General features: G+C 38.9%; 1 protein-coding gene and 1 pseudogene across 1 annotated transcript in view; one reads left to right on the forward strand and one right to left on the reverse strand.

Moving 5' to 3' along the window:
* MAGT1 (magnesium transporter 1) overlaps positions 1-11,467 on the forward strand; it is a 153,425-nt gene that overhangs the window by 9,729 nt on the left and 132,229 nt on the right. The window lies entirely within an intron of this gene.
* On the reverse strand, positions 7,485-8,516 carry LOC102863651 (annotated as a pseudogene).

Genomic DNA, 11,467 nt, shown 5'->3' on the forward strand with positions numbered 1-11,467 from the left:
AGTGGTTGCACCATTTTACACTCCCACCAACAGTGAATAAGGATTCCAGTTTCTCCACACCCTTGTCAGCATTTGTTGCTTGCTGTTCTGTTAAATTTTGCTATTTTGACTGGGGTGAGATGATATCTCATAGTTGTTTTAATTTGCATCTCCCTTAGAGCTATGGATTTTGGACATTTCTTCATGTGCTTGTTGGCCATCTGAATGTCGTCTTCGGTGAAGTGCCTGTTCATGTCCTGTGTCCATTTTTCTATTGGATTATTCACCTTTACCTTGTTGTGGTGTTAGGCATACTTTAAAGGCAAACCACACAAATGCACAGTACATTTTTAGAATCCTTATTACTGTTCCCTTCCTTAAATGAAAAATTCCATTTCTAGGTAAGTTTTTATGTATACAGTCGTATCTTTTCTTTCTTATGTGTTAGCAAATTCAAGTTGCTCTGTTTCCTCCTGGGCTTTATTAAGTGTACACTTACTGAATAAATTATGAAGTCTTGTGCATGTCTACTCTCTGGTTGAGTATCTGGAGAAGGAAAGATATGGAAATCAATAGGAGCTAGACTACAGCTAAAAGCATGAGTAGAACATGGGGAGACTAAAATGCTTTTGTCTTTGATTTTTACTACCTAGGAAAATTATTTACAGTTACTCAGTTACAATGTACTATGTATACATTCTTTCAAAATTTTGTCAAGATTATTAAAGTCAGCATATATTTTTCTTAGCCTTAATCTGAGGCAACTCGTTCACATGGTTGACAGCTGTCTTTCTGCTTCCTTTCTATTAGGCTCACAATCTATGTCCAAAGTGAAAAGTGTATTCCAATATCCTTTCTCTGAAGATAGACTTTAATGAGTGTGAACTTTTTAAAAAATTTGAACACTATTACACTGGCCAAATTTCAATATAAGGAATAGATGTAATTGATCAGATACTTCTGAGTCATAGATTCTGGTTACTCAATCCTTCATAGACTTCAACCTATAAAGAAGAGCAGAACTGTAAATTAATTCTCAGTGGAGATACTTCTCTTTTCAGAAAGAATTTCTTTTTCTTTTATATTGGTTTACATACAAAATTAATATACGTTATGTTTCATATACATTGTGTTTCGCACATGCCTTCATTCACATTGTGAATATAATCATTCCCGTACATTGTGTCTTACAAAATTAATAACCATTGTTCTATGCCCACTATTACCCTGTCTGTTCAGATCCCCACTGTAACTTTCTTAATTCCTTTACCCCCGCCCTCTACCTACCAGACTCTATAACCCGGTAGTTTCTATCCCTCAACTCCTCTCCTTTCCCTTTCCTCTTTAGACATTTATACACATCTTGCTAGTTATCTTTATTTTTACAATAATGTATTATGTAGTATTTGTCCATATGAGACTAAGTTAGTTAACTCAGCATAATGCTCTCTAGCCTCTCCCACGTTATACAGTATTTTGCAAAAATCATTGCTCTTGAGTGCTGCATAGTATTCCATTGTGGGAATGCACCACAATTTCTCAATCCATTAGTTGGTTTATGGGCATTTGGGCTATTTCCTTGTTCTTGCTATTGTGAAAAATGCTACTATGAACATCAGTGTGCAAATCTCCGATTGTGACCCAGTTCTATTTTCCTTGGGGTATATTTCTAGCAGTGGAGTCATTATATGCCATTTCTATGTTCAGCTTTTTGAGGAAACACCAAACTGTCTTTCAGAGTGGTTGTACCATTTTGCAATCCCACTAACAATGTATGAGAGTTCCAATCTCTCCACATCCTCTCTAATATTTATTGCTTGCTGTCCTGTTAACCTTTACCACCGCTACTGGGGTAAGATGGTATCCCATTGTGGTTTTGATTTGCGTCTCTCTTATTGCTAGTGATTTTGAGTGTTTCTTCGTGTGTCCGTTGACCATCTAAATGTTTTCTTCTCTGAAAGGACTTCCATATGTTTTGCCCATTTTGTAATTGTATTATCAGTCTTTTTCTTGTGGAGGCCCTGTAATATTCTGTAAATTTTATAAGACCTTTGTCTGAGATGTCATTGCCAAATGTTTTTCCCAGTAGATTTTCTTTTTACCCTATTGGGAAAAGTTTCTGATGCACATAGGGCAGCTTTAGAAGGTCTGATTCATTGATATGATCCTCTTCTGGTTGTGCATGAGACACTTCTCTTTTGCACCCCCCTTTGTTATCCTTGTAAGTCTTCTTACTATCCTTTCAAAGTTTGAACATTAATGGTGAAAATGAGAAGGGTAAAAAAGAATATAGTATTTTATGTCAAACTGAAATTAAAGGTAGTTAACCAGGGGAGCTCTGGTGGCCTAGTTGGTACAAAATTGAGTTGCATTGCCAGATAAACTGTTTGAATCCATCAGCTGCTCAGAAGTAGAAAGATGGGCAATCTCTTCCTGTGTGATTTATAGCCTGTGAAAACCCACTATGAGTTGGTTCTCACTCAATGGTAATGAGAGCGTGCCATGCTTCTCTTCCGCTGTCTCATGATTATATTTTCTTTAAAAAGGAGCAAACAGGGGAGAGTGTGCAGGGAGGAAAATGTGCAACAATGAATGAATGGAAATCCAAGTACTTTATAAACTTTCATTAAAATATCAATTAACAAAAACCAAAAACACCCCCAAAACAAATAAACAGGTGTAATTCTTTCTTTGTATAGATTTAAATTTCTCAGAAATGAATGCCCAGGTTATGATTTCTGTATCTTATGATATGTGTATGTTCAGATGATTAGCTTTTTAGGGAACTTCAAAACTATTTTCAGGGATGGCTCTACTGTATTTACATAATCAACAGCAGTGTATAAGAAATTAATTTTCTCAACATTGCTTTATTTGTTGGATTTTATTGTCTTTTTGTTAATTACGTTTCTCTACAATTTTGCTTGTTGTTGTTGTTGTTATGTGCCATTGAGTCTTTTGTGACTCATAGCGACCCTATGTACAAGAGCTCTAAACACCGTTCTATCCTGTGCCAACCTAGCCATCTCAAACGCACTTATTCCCACTGCTCCAGTCACAGAATCGATCCATCTTATCGAAGGTCTTCCTCTCCTTCGCTGCCCCTCCACTCTGCCAAACATGATGTCCCTCTCCAAGGACAAGTCCCTCCTTGCAACATGCCCAAAATACGTCAGATGAAGCTTCAGAATCCTTGACTCCAAGGAGCATTCCGGCTTCACCTTCTCAGGACAAACCTGTTTGTTCTCCTACCAGTCCATGGTATATTCAACACTCTTCTACAGCACCACAGCTCAAAGGCATCAATCCTTTTTCTATCAACCCTATTCACTGTCCAACTCTCTGATGCATAGCATGCAATTGCAAAGAAGATAGCCCGGATCAGGAGCACCTTAGTCTCCAGCCTGATGTCATTGCTCTTCAGTACTCTTGAGAAGTCCCTCACAGCCGACTTTACCAGTGCAATTCGTCTCTTGATTTCCTGGCTGCTGTTACCAAGAGTGTTGATTGTGGAGCCAAGCAAACTAAAACTGTTAACTATCTCAATCTCTTCACCATCCAAACTGATGCTGCCAATTGGCCCAGTGGTGAGAATTTTGTTTTCTTGATGTTGAGCTTCAATCCTTATAGGAAGCTGCAGTCCTTGACCTTCTGCAGCAAGCGCTTCAGGTCCTCCTCAGTTTCAGCAAGTAGGGTTGTGTCATCTGCATAATGCAGGTTGTTGATGACTCTTCCACCAATCCTGATGCCGCATTCCTCTTCGTATAGCCCAGCGTCTCGGATGATCTGTTCTGGATACAGATTGAAAAGGTATGTTGAATACATCCCTGACAGACCCCCTTCTTGATTTTGAACCATGTAGTGTCTCCTTGCTCTGTTCTGTCGACTGCCTCTTGGTCCAAGTATAGGTTTCACATTAGCACAAACAAATGTTCTGGGATTCCCATTCTTCTCAGAGTCAACCACAGCTTGTTGTGATCCACACAGTCAAAAGCCTTTGCATAGTCAGTGAAGCACAGATAGACATTCTTCTGGTATTCCAGCCACTGGTATTCCTACTGCATTTTAATTTAGTAACGTGTGTAATGCTATCTCATTGTGATCTTACTTTGTATTTTTCTAATGACTCATGTGCTTTGGTGGTAGTGATAAGCAGTTGTGCTGACAACCCAAAGGTACACAGCTTTAATCCACCAACTGCTCCACTAGAGAAAGATGGGCAATCTTATCCCATGCATCCCTCTTACACTGGAGGGTCAACTATGAGTCAGTTCTGACACAGTGGTACCCAACTACAATAAAAATGGCTAATGCAGTTGAACATTTTTTCATGTGCCTGTTTGCCATCTGTAGACCCTCTGCAGAAAAATGGTGGTTTATTTCTCTTGCTTGTTTTTTTTTAAAAATATTTCCTTTTTTATTGTTGAGTTTTCAAAGTTCTTTATATTTCTACGTAGTAGTCTTTTCTTGTCAAGGAGCTCTGGTGGCCTAATGGCAAGAAGCTGTGCAGCAATACCGATGGCATTGATGGCATTCTTTTGAGGCTACCAATTGCTCCACAGGAGAAGGATGGGCAATCTCCTCCCACGTGACTAACTGCCTCTGAAATCCACCAGAGGGTCAACTATTGGTTGGTTCCAACTCGACTGTACAAAACACACACAGTCCTTTGGTCAGATGGGTGGTTTGAAAAGATTTTCTCCTAATATTTGTTTTTTCCTTGGTTGGTTTGTTTGTTTTTTTTTAAATGGGAAACCAGCTGACATTTAATTGTGATGTTTTAAAACTGTACAATTACTATGATTTATTTTCCTGCTTTTATACTTAGCTTAGTCTCTTAAAATGACAGGAAAAATTTGAGCAATAAAGTGTATTTGATGCTTTTGTTTTCGAAAAAAAAATGACAGGAAAAAAGCCAACAAATCACAGACTCAATGAGTTTAATATATTTACCCATTAGTTCCTATGTGCAGCATTGAATATCGCTTTGAAAGACAGACCCATCAATAGCTAACCATGAACTGAGACTTTTATAACCTCAGTTCAGCTTCTCTGAGCTCTCTGTGTTACAGTGGCAATTGTCCAGACTTACTAAACCCCCATAGTTGGGATACCTTATGTATCAGTGAAGAAAGCCTTTTCCTTTTGTGGGAGAGAAAGAAAACCACTCTTCAAAGCTCAAAAGACATGAGACCTTCTAAAGATTAAATCCCTGTGCACATCAAAAACATTTTCCAAAAGAGTGAAAAGAAAACCTACTGACTGGGAAAAAACATTTGGCAATACTATTTCAGATAAGAGTCTCATATCAAAAGTTTACAGAATCCTAGAGGGCTTCCACAAAAAAAGACTGATAACACAATTACAAATTGGGCAAAAGACATGGAAAGACTTTTGACAAAGAAAGATATTTGGATGGCCAACAGACACATGAAGAAATGCTCAAAATCACTGGCAATAAGAGAGATGCAAATCAAAACCACAATGAGATGCCATCTCACTCCAGTAGCAGTGGCAAAGTTTAACAGGACAGCAAGTAATAAATGTTGGAGAGAATGTGGTGAGATAGGAACTCTTATACATTGTTGGTGGGATTGTAAAATGGTACAACCACTCTGGAAGGCAGTTTGACACTTTCTCAAAAAGAAATTCCATATGACCCAGCTATTCCACTGCTTGGAATATACTCTGAGTGAATGAGAGCTGAGGCACAAATGGAGACTTGTACACCAGCATTAGTCACTATCACAAGAATATGGAAACAGCCCAAATGTCCAACCACAATCAAATGGATTGAGAAATTATGGTACATTCACACAATGGAATACTGCGCAGCACGCAGGAGTAATGATTTTGTAAATGACTACCTAACTTGGGAGGGACTGGAGAGCATTTATGCTAAGTGAACTAACCCTGTCCCATAATGCCAAATATTATATAAGGCCATTAGTGTAGAACAAATATGAGGATCCAGTGGGGAAAGGGGGGAAACAGAGGGATGAGGATGGGCGGGGGTTGGGGTTAATCATGAGATCCTACAATTTGATAGGTGGAGGGGGAGGTGAAGGAAATAGGAAAGATCCGGGGTGGAAAAACAATGTTTTTGAACTTTGTAAATAAACTAGTATGAAATAAAAGAAATTTTTTTTTTTAAAAAAAAGCTCAACAACTCAACAGATGTGGATGCAAGGTCTTTCCTCCCGTCACATCTCATCTCGTCTGATCCATTTTCTTGCAGTGGAATGAGGCCAAAACCTAACCTGAGTTTCCATCATAGATGCAATAATAAAGTTCCTCACGCTTTCTGTCTGCCTTCTGGTGGCAGCCAAGATTAAATTACTGAACTTGTAAATCGTTGCCTGTACAAGAAGATGAGAAATGTTTTAAAAACACTTGCCTCGCTTTCTACGAAGATGGCGCTGAAAGTGAAGAAGGAAGCCCCTGCCCCTCCCAAAACTGAAGCCAAAGCAAAGGCATTGAAGGCCAAGAAGGCAGTCCTGAAGGGCATCCACAGCAAAAAAAATCTGCACGTCACCCACCTTCTGGTGGCCTAAGACGCTGAGACTCCGAAGGCAGCCCAAATACCCACGGAAGAGCGCTCCCAGGAGAAACAAGCTTGATCACTATGCCATCATCAAATTTCCCCTGACCACTGAGTCAGCCATGAAGAAGATAGAAGGTAACAACACACTTGTGTTCATTGTGGATGTCAAGGCCAACAAGCACCAAATTAAACAAGCTGTAAAGAAGCTCTATGACATTGATGTGGCTAAGGTCAACACTTTGATTAGGCCTGATGGAGAGAAGAAGGCCTATGTTCGACTTGCTCCTGATTATGATCCTTTGGATGTTGCCAACAAAATTGGGATCATCTAAACTGAGTCCAGCAGGCTAATTCTAAATGTAATAAATTTTTCTCACCGAAACCCCCCCCCCCCAAAAAAAAAACCAAACTTGCCTACTGGTGAATTGCTCTTTAAAAACATTTAGTTCACACACACACACACACACAAATAACCAACAAACAAAAAAAATCCCTAACTTGTGTTAAAAAAACCAAGACATTAATGGCTATAAAGGGGAGTGACCAGGAGCAACTCAGATCCTTCTTTACTAGCCACATCCTATGTATGTGCTTCACAAAACAAAAAAAACGTAACAAATTCACAGAGTACAGCAACTAGATTTATAAAACATGGAAGGAAGGAAGGAAAATGACACAGGAAGAAAAAAAAATATATTCAAATCAGTCCAGGCACCGAGTCCAGCAAATGCTAGCCACAGAAAAACTTTCGGTCCTTTTGCATCACAAGCTTTGCATTTGTTTTAAAGTTCTCGGATGCTAAAAATCTATACGCTGGTGTCAGAGAGTTTGTGCCTCAGGTGTGCTCGAGACAAATTTCAATTCTTCAGAGAAAAGGGACTATGCAAAGGATCCTTGGCAAGTAGGAGGGGATCAGCAGGAAAAAAATGTTTCACACATCCCTCATGGATGGCAGGTAAAGTCAGTGGTCTGTGGCAGCCTTCATTTTGGCAAGAGATAGATGTGGTGAAGGGACCTTCTCTTCAGAAGTTGAGCTACTCAGAGCAGACGTCAGATAGGCCATCTTGTGGAAGAGTCTGTTGATTAAGAGGGCCACCAAGGAAAAGAGGCATAACTAAAAATGGTATGCATTAACAGGGGTCTTTTTCTCATTGAGACTGATAATGAATAAAGGAAAGAGGATGGAGAAGAGGCAGCCACTAATGATGTATGAGGATTGCACTACTGTGAGGAATGCCAAGGGCAAACCAAATCCAAAGTATTCAGACCATTTTCTATGGTTGACAACTGCTGGTGCATTTTAACTCCTTTATTAAACTAATGATTTTTGAGGTATTCAAGTGAATATAGAAGGGATTTATTCAGGAGACTGACCAGCTGACCAACAGGATGGATGGGGAAGAGACTCACAAATATCCCTTGGAAAAGGAAAAGAGCTTGCAGCAAAAAGTTGAGGCAATTACTTTATTGACATTAGGTGTCAATGGGTGAGGCTTCCTCCCTGATACCTCAAATACCAGCTCAGCTATGTCTTGGAACTAAATGGCATTGACAACTTTGCTAAGCACAAACAGGGAGAACACTCAGAGAGTAATGAAAATTGATGTGAGGAGGAATTCCAGCCATGGTCCAATACCTCCATGTAGAGACAAATCACCAATAATTTTTGCTGTTACTGACAGAAGCACAGGAATAAACACTCAGTAAAGCAGCATGAAGCTAAACCAGAATGTGCCTCCATTCATGGTACAGCACAGAATACTGCTACTATTACTACTACTACTAGGATTATTATAATAATAGGACTAGTGGCTTGCTCTCTCGTTTCCACTCTAAACTCTGCTTTTCTCTGTGCTAGGATCCTGCTTGCCTGTCTTTGTTGCTGCTCTTCCTTCGTCTGCTGTAATTGAGCATCTAGCTTTGAGATGGTATAAATACTCAAGATAGACCCTTTGATGCCTCTGGCAAAGTCTTTTACACTGTCAGCCATCACTTCACCATCCCATCTACCAACTACACAGGAAGAGAGAGAATTGCCTCAAAACCTCCCATCATGAAGGACCAAGCAGCTCCGCCACTATAGCCTTGGCCCTCACCCACCATGGTCCTTCTTGCTTCAGCACCTGGTGCTCCCAGGCCTGGGCAGCTGCACTCACTTGTAGTTGTCTTTTTAACCTTTTCATAGAATCCTTCATACACCAAAATTTTTATTTTTTATTGAAATCCAAGCAAAAGCTTCCTTTTATGGATTATTCTTTTGGTGTCAAGTTTAAGAATCCTTTGTCTACCGATAGACTTTAAAGATTTTCTGTGGTTTTATTCTTAAAATTTTTTTAGTATTTTCTCTATTTATTCTGATGTTGCTTATTGCTTTCGTTTTGAGGTCTTTTAAATTTTATTTTATTATTTTGTGTGTGTACCGTCAAATCAGATGTGACTGGTACAGGAGGAGATTGTCCCTCCTGCTCCAGCAGAGCATCTGGTGGATTCAAACCAGACACCTCTGGGGAGGACGTTTTTAATTAAGATTGTAATGAAAGTTTATAGAGAACACGGATTTCCATTCATTCATTGTTCCACATTTTGCTCCGTGCCCACCCCTGCCCCCAGTTCATTTTTTGGAAAAAAAATTTTTTTCATTGTTATACAATCCCCCCCACTCAGTCTACTTTACTGTGCAGCTCTGTTTCAATGCCATGTACATTATTTATCCCCTCTTTTCTTAGTTTCCCCCTTACTCCGCTTTCAGTCCTGTTTTTTTAAAATTTAATTGTGTGTGTGTGTGTGTGTGTGTGTGTGTGTGTGTGTGTACTATCAAGTCAAATCTGACTGGGACAGGAGGAGATTGTTCCTCCTTCTCCAGCAGAGCATCTGGTGGATTCAAACTGCGCACCTCTGAGATTGTAATGCAGCCTCTTGCCATTAGGCCACCAGAGCTCTCAGTCAGTCCTGTTTTTAACAGTGGCATTATGAAGTATTTGTCCTTTTGTGACTGAGATATTTCACTCAGCATAATGTCCTCCATCACCCATTATGTATAATACTTCATGAGTTCCTTGTTTCTCAATGCTGCATAGTATTCCATTGTGTGAATATACCACCCTTCTCTATCCATTTGTTTGTTGATGGGCATGTGGATTGTTTCCACCTCTTTGCTATTGTGAACAATGTAGCAATAAACATAGGTGTGCATATATCTGCTTGGGTGGCACTTATGGTTTCTTTAGGGTATATTCCCAGTAGTGAAATTTCTGGGTCAAATGGTATTTCTATTTCCAACTTTTTGAGAAAGTGCCATATTGCCTTCCAGAGTGGCTGCACCATTTAACACTCCCACCAACAGTGAATAAGTATCCCAGTTTCTCCACAACCTCATCAGGATTTGCTGTTTGCTGCTTTGTTGAATTTTGCTATTCCTACTGGGGTGAGATGATGACATCTCAGAGTTGTTTTGTTGTACATCTCTCTTACAGCTAGGGTTTTTGAACATTTCTTCGTGTGTTTGTTCACCATCTGAATGTCTTCTTTGGTGAAGTGTCTGTTCATATCCTGTGCCAATTTTGTGACTGGATTGTTTATCTTGTGGTGATTCTTAAAGATTTTGTAGCTTTACATTTTACATTTAAGTATGCATTCATTTTTAGTTCTTTTTGTTAATAGTTAATTTGGTTTAGGTAGGGTTTTTTGTTTTGTTTTAAAACTTTTGGCTGTCCAATTGCAACATTTTCTTGAAAAAACTACATTTCATTGAATTTCATTTACACCTTTTTTCAGAACTTGGTTGATCATGTTTATGTGGGTCTATTTCTGGGTTCTCTATTGTGTCCCACCAAACTATTTTTATCTTTTTGCCAAGTATTACACAGGCTTTATTCCAAAGCCTTGAAATTGCATAGAGTGATTACTCTCTCTTAAATTCCGTCCCCCAAGATAATTTTAACTCATCTAGTTTCTTTGTAGGGAGCTCTCATGGCCTAGGGGGTAAAAGAAGGTGCTGCTAACCCAAAAAGCTTAAGATTCTAATCCACAATCTGCTTCGAGGGAGAAAGATGGACAGTCTCCTCCTGTGTGATTACTACCTCTGAAAACCTGCTAGAAGGCTAGCTATGAGTCAGTTGTATCTTGACAGCACATAACAACAATTTCTTTGTAGCCTTTTAAATTGTGTTTAGCACTGACATAGTAAACATTCTCACCATTTTGACATGTATGATTCAGTGATGTTATGCTGTGCAACCATTTTTATCACTATCAATTTTAAAATTTTTCTATTACCCTGAACATCTCAGTGACCCCTAAACAATGATTTCTTCTTCCACCCTCCTTCCTGCTCATAACCAGTAATAAACTTGGGTCTCTGTCCATTTACCTGTCCTAGATATTTCATGTACTTTTCCTTTTATGACTAAATTATTTCATTCAACATCCATGTTGTACTGTGTGAGAACTTGAAAGTTTTTATGAATGAATAGTATTCTGTTGTATGTTTATACCTAATTTTATTTATCCATATCTTTTTTGGCAAAATACTATTGAAGATTATTTGAAAATGGCTAGAACAGTACAAAGATAGGGAATTACCAGAAGTTCAAGCAAGATTTAGTAAAGGCTGTGATACCAGAGATATTGCGGTTGTCAGATGGATCCTGGCTGAAAGTAAAACATACCAGAAGAATTTCTATTTAAGCTTTATTGACTATACAAAGGAATTTGACTCTGTGGATCATAACAAGTTACAGCTAACAATGAGAAGAATGGGAATTCCAGAGCACTAAATTGTGTTCATGCAAAACTTATACCTAGACCAGGAGGCTGTTGTATGAACTACAGTGTTTAAAATTAAGAAAGGAAATACAACAACTTCCAACCAAGAAAAGCCCTGGACCAGATGGTTTTACAAGTGAATTTTACAAAACATTTAAAGAAGAACTGTTACCAATTCTA

Source organism: Elephantulus edwardii, unplaced genomic scaffold, assembly GCF_000299155.1.
Source record: "Elephantulus edwardii isolate Elephantulus edwardi_28Jun2011 unplaced genomic scaffold, EleEdw1.0 scaffold00464, whole genome shotgun sequence".
Taxonomy (NCBI): domain Eukaryota; kingdom Metazoa; phylum Chordata; class Mammalia; order Macroscelidea; family Macroscelididae; genus Elephantulus; species Elephantulus edwardii.